This window comes from Canis lupus, chromosome 20 (assembly GCF_003254725.2).
Source record: "Canis lupus dingo isolate Sandy chromosome 20, ASM325472v2, whole genome shotgun sequence".
Lineage (NCBI taxonomy): Eukaryota > Metazoa > Chordata > Mammalia > Carnivora > Canidae > Canis > Canis lupus.
This window is the reverse complement of record NC_064262.1, coordinates 1,446,604-1,462,291: the sequence shown is the minus strand read 5'-3', so window position 1 is coordinate 1,462,291 and position 15,688 is coordinate 1,446,604. Positions and strand designations below refer to the sequence as shown.

Sequence of the window (15,688 nt, the reverse complement as noted above, 5' to 3'; positions counted from 1 at the left end):
AATTAGGGAATTGTTAGAAAATTATAGCATATTCTTTAAAAGGATGTGAGAAAGATACATTGAGATTTAGAAAGATCTCAGAAGCATATTGTCAATCGAAAAAAATCAAATTATAGAATAATAATATAATGTGATCCCGTTTATTTTTTAAACCACAATTACATATGTATATATATGTGCATTTTAAAAAAGGTCAGGACAAAAACAGATATTTTAAAAAACGATTAAGTCAGGGAGAGGAATACAAACTGGCAGAGGGAGGGATGAGAGGACTTTCATCTTTTATTCTAAAACTTCTCTGTTGCTTGATTTGGCACAATGAGCAGGATTCAGGTATTGTTTTTACCCACAGAACCATTTTCCAGGCACACATGGTGCGTCTGAGCACCTCCTTCTCTCCAGATTCCTGCTGCCTCCCCCTCTCCTTGCCCATCTTCCCCCGTAACCCACATCTTTCAGCCACGATTGACCATATCAAGGGAACAGAGCATATTTCTTCTGTCACTGCACTGCCTACAGAGAGCTCTGGCTTTGCTGTTCTTCCTGCTGAAAGCAGACAATTGGGCCTTTTCCTGGCTCTTAAAATCAATAGCAAGAAGACAGGATTGCAACTTTCACCTGGTGTGGCCCCGGTGATTTATGAGGCCACCCCTGGTCTTCTAGGGACCTGGGGAGGAAAGACCCTCCAGTGACCCACAACTTGTCCGGCCCCAGGGTAGTGGTGCCCACTGGGTGCAGTGGGAAGAGGGTGTGTGGGGATCTACCTCCTTGGGAGGGGAAAAGGAGGGAGGCCAGTTACTCTTCTGAAGCTCTGACAGTACATGGGACTAATTAGAGACCAGAGGCTTGGCCCTAACCCCCAACTTCACCACAGGTGAGAGCCTAACAGGATGAGGGCTACACCCTCACTGAACATGCACAGAAACCAAGGACCAGGGAGGGAAGAGAATTGCCCCAATCACAGCGCTGATACAAACAAAGCCCATGAGTGATCCTTTTAAAGCCTCCCTAGGTCCATGGACACTCCCTAGGACCATGGACCCTCCCCTGGTGGTCTGGCTTCCATCTGACCTGCTCCACACCCTCCCACCCCCACTCTAGCCACAGCAGCCTCTCATACTGGCACTGCCAGGAACACTCTCCTTATACCCTCCTGGATGTTCCTCTGCCTTCCAAGTCCCGGCTCCCAGAGGCCTCCCTGACCAGCCAACCAGATGTACCCCCTTCCTGCTCTGTGGCACTTCTACCAATTTTCCTCCCAGCACTCACCTCTTGGATGTCTTCTTGCTCACTCAGTTGCTAGATCGTGATGTCAGTTCCCTAAGAACAGGGCCCTCATCTGTCATACCCACTTCTCACTTCTGTACCCAGAACAGAGGCCAGCACACAGTAGGTGTTGCATCAGTGTTGGGGGGCTGACGAGTGACCTCAGTCCGCTGTAGCTCATCAACCTCACCGACTGAGCAGGACCAGGTGCCCAGCTTGCTGTAACCTGCACAGAAAGCCAAGGCTCAGAGAGGTGAGCAACCTACCGAAGGTCCCGAGTCCCAGGCTATCTTGAGCACCTGCAGGAGTCACAGAGGTGCCTCTCTGAGTGTGGACTCTGGGCCCAGGCTGCTTGGGTCCACATCTCAGTTTCACTCCCAGCTGGCCATGTGACCTTTGGAAATTTCATTCAGCTTCTCATCTGTGAGATGAGCTTGACAACACTCACCCCAGAGGGCTGATGTGACAGTCAAAGGTTGATACACATTAAGTGCGTGCGTGGTACCTAGGACAGGCCACAGTTACGACTTGCTCTGTGCAGGCAGGGTGAGGTAGGCGACAGTGAGAACTGGGTGGTTTTGACTGCAAGGTCCTTGCTCTTCTTCAGATGGGCAGAAAGCAAGGGCTTGGTATGGAGTCATGCATGCTGGCGTGAAAACTCTTGGGGAGAGAGTGGCCAAAGTGGGGCTGGATTAGGTCACCGAGAGTTTGACTTTCACCCTGAGTCAGGTGGTGATGGGCAGCAACCAGTGGAGTTAAGCAGGTCAGATGTGTGCTTTTCAGAGATTCCTCAAGGAGGAGAATTTGAGAGGACACACTGGAGGCAAGAGGTGCAGTCAGACGAATAGCCTGGTCCCCCATCTCCTGTATAGCCTTTTCCTCATTCGGGAAACCCTCTCCAATATTCTACAGAGTATTCTTCTCTTGACTTATCTGCTTAACTACATAACCGCACCCTATCCTTCCTCCCTTCCTACTGAACTGGGATGGACATAACACAGGACCAAACCAGGACAATCAGGGCCCTAGGAGAGGACGCTTGCCATTTCCTCCTGCCCAACATCCTTCTACTTTCCCTATCAACAGCTTCCATTCTCCTTGGAGGACCTCCTTTTTCACTCACAGCCAGTGATCCAGGTGCAGCTCAATTTCAGCTCCTTCTGTCCTCCTGGTCAGAAGCTTGTTTGAAGATGGGTACAAGACCCAAACTTGTTTCCAAGAATGTTTCTCAATCAGCTGAGTAGGAGAAGCTCTCCTCCTGCTCTGTTGTGAGTCTGGAATGGCCAACAGCCAACTTGGCCGTGAACCAAGAGAAGATGAGTAGAGCTGAGCTATGGAAGGAGACAGATGACTAACATCTTTTGTGCATCAGAATATCTTTGCAGCCTAATGCCTGAAAGATCTACCCTTGGACTTTAAGTAACTCAGACCAATATAAAATAATTATTTGAGTAGTTTTGAGTTGAGTTTCTGTTGCTTGTAACCAAATAACATCTGATCAATAACACTCCAAAGTGGTTACTCTGGACCAGGCTCCTGAAGCTTGAAATTCCAGACTATTCAAATGAGTCTATGGGGTTCTGATGGTGCTTCAATCTTCCCAGATCACTTATAAAAAAGTAGAGATGCCTCGGTCCCCACTAGTCAAAGCTTTGGTTGGTGATCTCTAAACAGTGCAGGAGCTCCACACAGGGTTTGGCTATCAGCCACCTGGGAGCAAGTTTCTCAGAACTGGGTCATAGTGGAGAAGGAAAAAGACCAGCAGAGAGGAGGGGAAGGAGGAGGAAGAGTGTGCCTGGGTTCTCACCCAAACAAAGGTCACACCAGCCTGAGCTGGGCAGCCTTAGAATCCAGGATACCTAGCTCAGCAGGTGCCCCCTCTAGCCATTGCATGTTCTAGGCCTCACAGATGCATGGAGACTAGCATCTCATCCCACCTCCCTTTGTCGTTAGGTGAGAAAAGTTAGGCTCAGAAAGGAGATAGGACTTCTCAAGTCACACAGCAAGCTGGCATCAGACCTATGGCCTGATGCCATACCTGTCCCCTACCCCACACTCTTGGCCAACTCCCCACTCACCCTTGAAGGTGAGCTGAGGATCTTCCTTCTTTTCTCTTCAAACATTCCCTCTCCCATTTTCCCTCCAGCCCCAGGACTTAAAGGAGGCTTTTCCACTGTGCCCCTCAGGACCAACCTGCAGTGGCCAGTGTCACACTTGACCTGAACACTTCCTTTCACTCACCTCAGCCTGGGCACTCAGGACCCAACATGAGGTCTAGGACCCAAGAGCCCACAGATTGCAAACTTCAACATAGTGGGCAGGAAAGTGTCCTGTATCAGCTAGCTTTTGCTACGCAATAAGCCACCCAAAACTAAGTAGCTTAAAACAACAATTATTTATTTAGATCATGATTTTGTGGGTCAGCAATTTGGGCCAGGCTTGGCCAGATGTTCTTTGGTCTAGGCTGGGCTCGGTGGGCCATAGCTGGACTTGCTCATTCATCTGCAATAATAGGACACTGGCCTACAGCAACTGGACTGAGGATGGCTTCTGCTTCACCTGTGTCTCTTCCTCCAGCTAGAAAACCTGGGCCTAGTCACATGGCAGCTGGACAGCTCCAAGAGCCACAGTGGAAGTGTGCAGGGCCTCTTGAGATAGCTGGGAACCAGAACACTATCGCTTCTGCCACATTCTACCGGCTAAAGCAGGTCCCAGGCCAGCCCAGAGTCAGGGGTGGAGAAATGGATTCATTCTAACCCTGCATCATATCACAAAGGTACAAGGATCTAAAGAAGGGAATAACTGTGGATATTTTTTTAAGCAATCTACCACAAATTCTAAATATTTGGTGAACATCAAGGATGTGCTTTCTACATCTACATCAGGACTTTAACAAACCATTTTCAGTTTCATTTTGAACAAAAACATGACTGAGGGCCAGAACCTGCTGAGGCTGCCAGCTTGAGCCCTCTGCAAGACAAAGTTAATGAATGTTTTTGAGCAAAAAAAATGAATGAAAGCACTTCCCACTTTAAAAGTGGCTTGGAGACTTCTGGTACCAGCAACTTGGCAGACGGCAGAATCTGAAAATCCCCCTGCTGCAAACACACAGAAATAGTAGATAAAATATAACAAATATTTCTTTAAAGGCAAAGGGAATTGCTAGAAAAGGGGATGAGATCTAGGAAACTAAAAACCAGCACCCCAAGCAAAGGAGGAGAAGGAGCAGACACAGAGACTATGTCAATGGGGAGGTGCCAGTGTGTGAAGGATGATTTGTTGTCAGGGGAGCAGGGGCCCAAATTCTGATTCTCCTGCAGCAAGAATGGGAGTCTTGGCCTATGAGGTTGACATTGAAACCCCTCAAAGTAAGACACTGAATATAAAAGCAGACAATGGCCAGCTGTATATATAGAACTCTGACCCACAATCTTCAGCAGCCAGCCCAGAAAGCCAACCCATCATCTACCAGCCCAGGGGGCCAGACTCTTCACTACAAGTCAGATTTGTGGGAACTCAGACTAGAATCTCTAGCAAACAATCCAGGAAGCTAAACAATAACTCCTGTAATAACCAGCCCCAAATAGGCGGGACTTGACTAATAGCTGACAACTACACTAATTTTGTCCCCACTTCCAACTTAGGACCAACCAAAGAAAGCCAAAAATGCTCCCCTAAACAATCACAAGGATGTCTCCCTCTGGCTAGCCTGCTTCCAGCTTCCTCAGGCCAGCAGTCTCCGTGAGGGCATGCCTGAAGCCCTCTCTTCTCCCATTATAATAAGCTTTCCCACTCCTCTTCCAGCCTTTAAGGCTCTGCCAAAACACAAGTGATGGTGGCTGACTCCCTTGATATGGGAAGCTCTGAATAAACAACTTTTGCTTTTTCTCATTTGGTTGGTCTTCATTTATTTCCACAAAGGAAAAAAAAAAAAAACCTTCATAAAGGCTGAATCATTTCCAGATATTTATTTCCAAATATGTAACCCAAGTAACTATCTTCCAGCAACGTAAGAATGTTTACATTAGAAACAATTATTAACATATTTATTCTCAAGAGACTAAAGGAAGAGCTGTAAGATCATCTGAATATATGTGGAATTATCCATTTACAACAAAGATGCTTAACAAAACAAGAATAAAATGGAATTCCTTAGTATCATACTAAATAGGTGTGGAAAACCTACTATAAACTTATGATTAGTGATAAAATATTAGAAGCATCCAATAAAAGTCAGGAACATGACCCACTATCACCACATCTACTCAACATTGTACTAAAAGTCTTAGCTTATGCAGTAAGACAAGAAAAACAATTCAGTGTATAAGGATTGAAAAAGAAGAAGCAAAAATTTTATCATGCACAAATTATAAGATCATCTATACTGAAAGTCCTACAGAACCTACAAACAACCTAATACAACTAACAAAGAGTTGAGCAAAATTGCTGGATACAAGGTCAAAATACAAAAACAAGTTGAATCTCTAGACTATAACAACTAACTAACCAGATATTTTAATTTTAAAAAGACACCAATAACTCTAACAATACATTTATAAGATTCAGAATAAACCTAAAAAAATGTGCATAATCTTTGTGGAGAAAATTATAAGACTTTATTGAAAAACATAAAAGAAAACCAAAGTAAATTAGACAGATATGCCATGTGCATGGGTGAGAAGACTCAGTATCATAAAAATGACAACTCTCCCAAATTGATCTATAAATTTCATCTCAAATCCCAATAGAAAATTTTATAGAACATGACAAACTAATCCAAAAATTTATGTGGATGAAGAAAGGACTATGAAAAGCTAAGACATTCCTGAGCAAGAAGGTGGGGGAACCCATCAAGATAATTATTAAGATTGACCACAAGGCTTTAGTAACTAAAGCAGTGTGATGATGGTACAATAAAGAAATACACCAAAGGGACAGGACAGGGAGCCCAGATGCAGACTCAGACACAGAAGGGAGGAACCAGCACTGCAGATCAGTGAGGAAGGTAACAGAAAACAAAAATAGTTTTCCCTGCAAAATAAATAAATAAATAGATGTTAATCCTTCGTTCAAATCATACAATATAAAAAAAAGACAGATACATTACAAAATTAAATGGTGAATAAAACTATAAGTCTTATCAAAAAATAGAAAAAAATCTGTATGACTTTTGTTGGAGAAAGATTTATTGATAAGACACAAAATCACAAACTACAAAGGGAAAGACTGAGAACTTTGCATACATTAAAATTTAAAGCCTGCTGTAAAACAAAAGACACAACAAACAAAATTAAAAAAAAAAACAAGCTACAAACTGGGAAAAATATTTGCTATGCATAGAAACTGACAAAAGATTATTATTCAGAATATGTAAAGAACTGCTACAAATCAGAAAGAAAATGCCAAACAACCCAGGAAAAGAATGAGCAAAAGTTAGGAGGGAGTAATTCACAGGAGAAATAAGTGGGGTGGCCAGTTAACATATGGAAAGATTCTCCATGTCAGCAGTAACCAAGGAGTTATAAACTAAACAGAATTTCATTTCATTCCATGCAAATTTATTGAGAACCTATTACAGACCAGAGATTTTTGTGACATTTAAAAGCCTGGAATCCCCAGACAGGACTGTCTTCTAGATCAGATATTAGAATAGATCTATGGGATGTGTAAGCTTCAAGGTCAAAGATCTGCAGCACATAAATAAGATCAGGGCTAAATGATAGATGCCACGTCCCAAATCCAGACCTTTGAGTATGAGTTTGGGGCTTCTTTGCTTGAAGGAACAAGACAGGGGGTGTGAGGACCTTAACAAAATTTTGAATTATGAGTCCAGCACTCCAGTTACTTCAGGAACTGGGACGGTTGAGGTCAGGTAGAAACTTACACTTCCAGCGCTGGGATCATGATACTCTGCTGGTCATAAGCCCTGCACAGGTTTAGCGGGTGACCCAGCCTGAGAATCACCTCCTTAATGTTCCAGAGCCTCCCTCCCTGGAGGTGAGAAGACTGTTTCTGGACTTAGCTGGACGGTGCCACAGACTCACTATCAAATCATTCACTTAGTGAGAGCACAGCTGGGATAACAGTCCCTGTGGCCTGATGGTCCTATCTCTGTTAAAATAAATAAGTAAATAAATATCTGGAAACATCAATTTTTGGTGGTAATAGAAAATAGAACTCTCTTAGAGTGCAGTTGGAGCATAAATTGGTGCCTACCTTTTAGGAATAACTAGGTGGAGTTACTGATACCCCTACTCCATGATCCAGAAATTCATCTTTAACTCCCATATATGTAACAAGAAGACAAGCACAAAAATTATCATGGCAGCTTTGTTTATTATAGAGAAAAATGAGGAGCATTCTCACAATATTTATCCACCAACCAGATAATGGAGTGTGGACTGTGGTCTATTCATCCAATGGGATACTATTCAGCACTTAAAATTAGGGAACCACAGTTAAATCTAAAACACATGTTTAGCAAAAGAAAGAGAGATGCAGAATTTCACATATGGTATATTATCATTTATGAAATCTTAAAAGATGCAAGACAATACTATATATTATTTAGAACTGTGTGAACATATGTAATAAAAGAATAAAGATGTGCCTGGTAAGGAGAAACACCAAATTCAGAATAGTGGTCTCTGCTAAGGAGAGAGAGACAGTAGGACAGGAAAGAGCCACTCAGGAAGCTCTAACTACATTGGAGAGGTTTTACTCCCTTAAACCACACACTCGTGGACACATACACACAACTGAAGTACAGAGAGCCAGAACACTGGCAAATCATGTTCTTTACCAGTGTTTGCTCGATGCTTTTCTATGTGCATCAATGCCTATAATTTAAAATATCATAAGTCAATTGTGAATGTATATGAGACCCAATAGGTGAAGTATCTACGTCCTATGGTGACATATCCGAGGGTGGATACCTGGTCCCTGGTGTGCTGGCAACACTGTGGTCCAGAACCATGTTCATCCAACTGCCTCCACGAGAGACCTACAGTCATCACTAGGACAAAGGGGACAAGAGGTTATATGGCCAAATTAGCTCATCAGACACTGGATTTTCCTTACTACAGGACTTCTCAGAGCCTTTAACAAGCTCATAAAGATGATGAATCTCTAAGAATGGGGAGCATTTATCAAACCTGTTAATATCAAACCCATTTCTGGCAAAACACAGTGTAGAAAACATTGGTCATGGACGAGCATGTTCTCACGTTTTCCAAACACCCAGCCCTAGGGCCTTCTGTGTGCTGGGATCCAGAACTCTGCCGTTACAAGCCATAAAGCTGTCAGGTTTCCAGCCTATTCCCAGCAAATCCAAAATCCCTCCAGCAGTGAATGGGTAAACAAATTGTGGTACAAGGGAATGCTACTCAGCAACCAAAGGTGTGAGCTGCTAATAAGAGCAGCCACATGGGTGAATCTCAAAATAACCACGCTAAGTGAAAGCACCAGACAAAGCAGGGCTCATGCTGTCTTGTTACATTTCTATAAAATGTTAGGAAATTCAAACAAATCTATAGTGGCCCAAAGCAGATCAATGGTTGCTTGTGGGTGGGGGGAGGGGCAGAGGGAAGGATGACAAAATAACAAAGGGGCATATGGAAACTTTGAGGCTGATGGATATGCTTATTTTCTTGATAGGAGTGATAGTTTCACATATATATTATGCCAAAACTAATCAAATTTACAGTTTAATTATGCACAGTTCTTGTATGGCAATTACACTTCAATAAAACTGTTTTTAAATGGATTAATTTAGGGCCTGGCAAAGAGAAGGAAGTCCCTTTGATTTGGGGCCATGGGAGACCAATTTGTCTAAACTTCTGCATTTCCTAGGATGGTGCCTTACTCATCTTAGTTACTCAGTGAATAGCTGTTAGATGAATGAATGGATAAACAGGGGAATAAAGGAATGAATAAATCAATGGATTAGCCAAGATCTGAACAAAAAACAGCAGACTGACTCTCAGATGAGGGCCTGCTTTGAGCCTAGATAGGACAGGGGTGAGGGTGGGGTGCAAGAATTCTGGGGCTGAGGTCTGCCCCGGAGAACAGTGGTTCAGGGTGCAGTGAGGTCTGGGTGGCAGGGAACCATTGGTGAGGAGGATAAGCACAGATCCCCAAGCAAAGCCAAGAGCTGGGCCTATAGACAGGAAGGATGCAAAGCTGCACTGGATGGAGTCCTAAGGGTGGGACCTAGTTATACAATGCTGTGGGTACCTGTTAAGGACTGAATGTCTGTGCCCCTAGATTCATATGGGAAGCCCCAACCTCTAATTTGATGGTGTTTGGAGATGGGACATTTTGGAGATAATTAGGATTGTTGAGGCATGAGGGTAGAGGCCCCATGAAAGGATTAGTGTCCTCATAAGAAGTGACACCACAGTTTGCTCACTCTCCACCACATGAGGACAGAACTAGAAGGTAGACTTCTATAAGCCAGGAATAGAGTCCTCACCAGAAAACAAATTTCCCAGCACCTTGATCTTGGACTCCCAGCCTCCAGAACTGTGAGGAATCAGTCAATGTCTCTGGTTTTAGACCCCACTCCATGGCATTTAATGATAACAGCCTGAGCAGACTGATTCAGCACCTGACGGTTTTGCCTGCCCAGCATCCTGCCGGTAACAATACCCCAAGTTCTCAGGGAAAATCAGTCCCCTGGTTTCATTTCATATAGTATGAAAGAAGTGGATGTCCCTCCCCAGCCCTGCCCCATCCCCTCTCCAAGGGGAAGCAGGTGATCTAGGCCTGAACTTTCAGACTCACACAACTGGTTCAATGATGAACATAGAGACCCAGTGTTGATCAATGAGAGTTAAGCTGGTATTGAGGGGTCCTGCTTTTCCCTGGGTTTGTAAGTTAGTAGAATGGAAGCCGTGGCCATTAGGACTCAAAGTGAGGTAAGCTTACTTGAGAGTGAAGCTACACAGAGGGAAGGATAAAGGAAGAATATGAAGAGACTCATTATTTCTGTAAGTACCAGCCTGGACCAAACACACCTGACCAAACCTCTCAACACTCTCCAGCTGTAAGCTAATCACATCTGCCCTTTGCTTAAGCAAAGTCAGATTTCTTTCCCTTGCAGCCAAAGGAGTCCTGTCTGACACAGGACACCTAGCCAGAACTTGCAGTGCGGTATAGTTGAGTTACCTTGGAGCAGCAAGGCCATTCCCCATAGCATTCACCTGCATGTGCTTTCTATGTGAGAGTCCAACCGGTCTCTGACTTTGGGCTTCACCAAGGTGCAGAATAACAATCCCCATTTCAGTGATAGGAAGGTTAAGGCCCAGAGAAGCAACACGTGTTCAGACTTAAATAGTTTGCTCCCATTCAAAGCAACAGGTACCTTCCAATAAGTATCTTCCATGACCTGATCTGCTGTTCATTTCCTGAGGGCTAAGCCTCCTTTGCTCCTGTCAGAACCTCCTTCCTCCTTGACTCTGTAAATTCCCTCTCTGCACTTCCTGATCACACTGAGGAGTATACTCACACCCCACAGCCCCTATATGAGCTTCTATCCTAGACCTTTCCCAGACCTTCAAGTGCTGACTGATGCCCAGATCCCAGACCCCCACTTGTCTCAGAGGTAGGGCCCACCCCACACAGTTAGGCAGAACCTGCATAGGTCACTCAACTATATGTGGAAGACAGTGGCCTCCCTTCAGGGTCAGCCTGGGCTCACAGAATCAGGTGGTCTTGAAGAGCAACCCATATGCATCTTCCCTGGACCCCCATCCAGGTTTGGACAGATGAGACTAAACTAGCTGTGTGGCTGCTGGTGGCAGATTTAGTCTTTCCTAATGGACTTACATCCTTGGGGAATTAAGTGCAGGATGCGCTTAATAAAGTCATTATTTTGCCATCCAGCTGTGCAGGATAGAAAGATGACAGGGAGAAGCGGGGCTTAGGCTGAGAGGTCTCCAGAGCAGGGATAGAAAACTGGGTTGGCTAATTGCCAGAGCCACAGACTCTTCAAACCTCCAGATGGAATGGGGCCCAGCCTACAGAAGGGGATCTTCAGAGCACAGGACTCATTAAATGGAACAGGGACAGACAATGAGGAGCTAGGAAGCAGGTCTTTCCCAAATATCCTCGCTCAATATAGCTAGATTCCTGTTCTGATATCCAAGCAGGTCTCTGTGGCTTGAAATGAAATGGGGAGAAGAAACAGTCATTGTGGCAAAGAATGCATAACTATGGCACCTACTTTCTATGCTTCCAATTGCTGTTGTCTAACCACTGTGTGTGGGAAACCAAACTGATTATAGTTGTATGTAAAGTAAGAGTCAAAAATCACTCAGAGAGGTGATAGCAGTGAAAATGGCTAAGTAAGGACATCCAACATTTCTCTCCTACCTAAAAAACAATGAGAAATCTGGCAAAAGTGGTCAGAATCAACACTTTGGAATTCTGGAAATTAACCAAAGACATGCAGGAATCTGCAGAGATTTAATCAAGAAAAAAAGGCTAACTCTCAATAAAAACAATGAGTTTTGTGCTATTTTAGCTTATCCTAGGCCATCTTTTCCTCCCCATAGCTCCATGATACCTTAGAATCCAAGAACCCACAATCATGGTTGAAACCAGCAGCCTGGAAGCCATGGAGGCAGCAGAATAAGATGTGGGCTCTTTTAAAGCCCCAGTCCCAGACAACTGTCACTATTTGGCTTATCTGACAGTTAGTTCCCTGGAAGACCCCACTTGCAAAAGAGTCTTTATTCAAACTGACTTGGAACTCACCCAATGTGAAAAACCTGTCTCCTGGAATTATTTGTCAAAAACCCATCAACGGTGATTGTCAAGCATTGTGGATGCCTGGATAACAGGGAAAACAATATATTAACCAAAGAGCTTAAAAGGAAAAGCTGAGGGGCACCTGTGTGGCATGGGGGCACCTGTGTGGCTTGGCCCATTGAGTGTAGGACTCTTAATTTCAGTTCAGGTCAGAGTTCAGGGTCATGAGATCCAGCTCCAAGTTGGGCTCTACACTTAGTGGGGACTCTGCTTGAGAATCTCCCTCTTCTTCTGCCCCTCCCTTCACACAGTCTCTCTAAAATAAATAAATAAATCTTTCTTTCTTTCTTTCTTTCTTTCTTTCTTTCTTTCTTTCTTTCTCTCTCTCTCTCTCTCTCTCTTTCTTTCTCTTTCTTTCTTTCTTTCTTTCTTTCTTTCTTTCTTTCTTTCTTTCTTTCTTTCTTTCTTTCTTTTTAAGTAAAAGCTGACAAATGAAATGTCCATAAGGACACTGAACCTACAGAGTACTGGAATTCCAGTACTAGATTTCCAGAGTACTGGAATTCTAGGAGGCCATGAAGGTGTGTAGGATTGTATGGATACTCAGGGCTAAAAACTTGCTCAGAAAAGACCCTGAAGAGGCCCTAAACTCTTACCTCTGGCTAACTTAGAGAATCTGCACAAGCGGGAAGTGAAGGCTAAGATGGAGTTATAAACTGCCTGGGTAAGCATTGAAATGAAGGCAGGCCCCAACACATACACACACACACACACACACACACACACACACAGCCCCTCAGGAAAAAATACAGGATGTGATGGTTCCAGGAAAATAGAAAATCTCTGTCTAAACATTAGATGACCATTCAGGTAACCCAACAGACAAATCAGTGACCACACATGACAAAGAATACAAATGTTACAGAACTAGTTTAGAAAATCAAAAATAACATTTTTAAGAAGCCACCAGAAAGAAAGAAAAGACAATAGAAAAGAAAAGGAAAGGAAAGAAAACTGTGAGGCACCTGGGTGGTTCAGTTGATTAAGTGTCTGCCTTCAGCTCAGGTCATGATACTTGGTCCTGGGACCAAGTCCCACATTGGACTCCCTGCTCTGTGGGGAGCCTGCTTCTCTCTCTCCCTCTACAGGCCACTCCCCCTATTTGTGCTGTCCTTCAAATAAATAAATAAAATCTTTAAAAAAGAAAAGAAACTATGGTGGAGGGAGAATATGATTTCCAAAGAATATATATTTCCATATATATATATATATATATATATTCAATATATAAATATATATAGCTGCCATAAAACAAAGAACAAAATTCCAGAAATAAATCCTACCTTATCAGTAATTATATTAAATATAAATGGATTAAACACTCCAATTAAGGGACAGAGGTTGGCAGAATGAATTTTTTAAAAAACGTGATTCAACTATATGCTATCTACTAGAGACATACTTTAGATTCAAAGCCACAAATAGGTTGAAAGAATGGCAACCTCTACCTCACACCATATGCAAAAAAATTAATTCAAAATAATAAGACCTAAATGTAAGAGCTAAAACTATGAAACTACTAGAAGAGAACATAAGGATAAATCTTTGTGATCTTGAATTAGCCAATGCTTTCTTAAATATCATACCTAAGACACAAGCAATCAAAGAAAAATAGATTAATTGGACTTTGTCAAATTTTTGTTTGAGAGGAAGAAAGAGAAAAGACAATCCATAAAATTGGAAAAAATATTTGCAAATCATATATCTGATAAAGTTCTAGTGTCCAGAATATATAAATTCAACAATAAAAACACAAATAGCTCAATTAAAAATGGGCAAAGAATTTGAAAAGACATTTTTTCAAAGAAGATATACACCCAGCAGGTTTCTCCTTAGGTCTCATGGCACTTAGGTGTGTGGGTCACAAGCTACCCAGGTGCAAAGAAGACTGGAGAATAAAGTGCTCTCTTTTTTAGCCCCTATTGTAGACCACTAAAAAGGTGTTTGGGAATGGGATTTATAAGGATTTTCCTATGTATAAGGAAAAACCTATCCAGTTTTCCACTTGTGTGTCTTTCTTACTACTCATACAGAACACTTCACTTCTACTCACCAGAGGTATGTGTGGTTTTCCCCACACTAAGCAGTTCTCTGTGACACCAGCTGGGTGTCCAACAATTTAACTCAATTCTGACATATATGCCTGGAGACAGCATCACACCCATCAGGTTAAGGATTCAGTCCTACAAGACTCCAACCTCCAATTCAGATGCCAGTCACAAGCCGAGATTATCATCTGTGCTTCTGATCAAACAACAGAGATTGGAAGTTCCAATGACCCCCTCCTTTGGTTTTAGTAATTTGCTGAAATGATTCACAAAACTCAGGGAAAAAATTTACTTATATTTATCAGTTATTAAAGGATATGATATAGTATACAGATGAACAGCCAGATAAAGAGAAACATAAGATGAGGTCTGGGAGGGTCCTGAGCACAGAAGTTTCTATCCCCATGGACTTGGGGTATGTCAACTTCCTGGTGTGTGTGTGTTCACACACTAGAAACTAGAAAACTAGAAAACTCTCTGAATCTTATACTATTGGGATTTTTATGGGATTTTTCTCACACAGGCATTATCAAATATTAACTCTATTTCCCGCCCTTCTCCCCCCTCTCTGGAGGTTGGGGAATGGGGCTGAAAATGCCAAACTTTTAATCATGGCCTGATCTTTCCAATGACCAGCCCCAATCCAGAAGCCATCCAGGAGCCCACCTGGAATCACATTAAGTGGAACAAAAGATGCTCCTAGTGCTCTTATCACTTGGGAATTCACAATAGTTTTAGGATACCTGTGTCTGGGATGAGATCAAAGACCAAATACTAGAACAAGAGATATTCCTAATGTTCTTATCACATAGGAAATTACAAGTGTTTTAGGAACCCAGTGCCAGATCCAGGGGCAGAGACCAATATTAATTTTTTCTATGATCTCACAGCCAACTTACTGTCTGTCTGCAAACATAACAAAAATCTAAAATAATAGATGCCAAAATGTCAACAGGGCCTATTTCTAGGCATTGAATCTTATCTTTTTGTGCTCTGTCTTTTCTAAAAGTAACTTGGGATGATGAATGATCCCTGCTGGCTTCTTAAATAAGACTAACTTGAACACCTATTCTATGTTCTATGGAAACCCACAGCTCCATCAACATTACTGTCAGGATGTCTGTAATTACTGAGGAGTTTATGTTCTTGTACTCACCTCTAGGACTAACTTCTTGTTCCCACTGAATTAGTTCTATTTATGAATTGTCTCTATCTATGCATATTGCGGCTATGCTGTGTTTCATGGAGCAGAGGAAGGACCGAGCCCTGTCTTCAGTTTTCACACTCACATGTATATAGAAATATACAAATACACATGCTGCACAGTATTGTGTATTTTAGTGAATTCTAGGGAGATTTCAACTTCAAATTAAATACCTATTCTGACACAGAGACACGGAGAGTGGAGGATAGTCACTGCCTATATCCTGATCAACTCTGACTGTATATATCCTGGTACTATCTCAGGCTTTGACCATACCTACACTGCCTCATATCCTGAAAGGTGCTCACCTCCTGACCATTCATAGCAGCAAGAGTTGTGACAACTTTCTGACTCAGAT

The 15,688-nt window shown here is 42.8% G+C and overlaps 1 long non-coding RNA gene across 1 annotated transcript in view; it reads right to left on the bottom strand.

Moving 5' to 3' along the window:
- The window catches only part of LOC112660384 (uncharacterized), a 42,162-nt gene that overhangs the window by 23,843 nt on the left and 2,631 nt on the right, over nucleotides 1-15,688 (bottom strand). The window contains exon 2 of the long non-coding RNA XR_004807578.2: nucleotides 1,270-1,492. This is a non-coding gene — a long non-coding RNA (uncharacterized LOC112660384). The remainder of the gene's footprint in view (nucleotides 1-1,269; nucleotides 1,493-15,688) is intronic.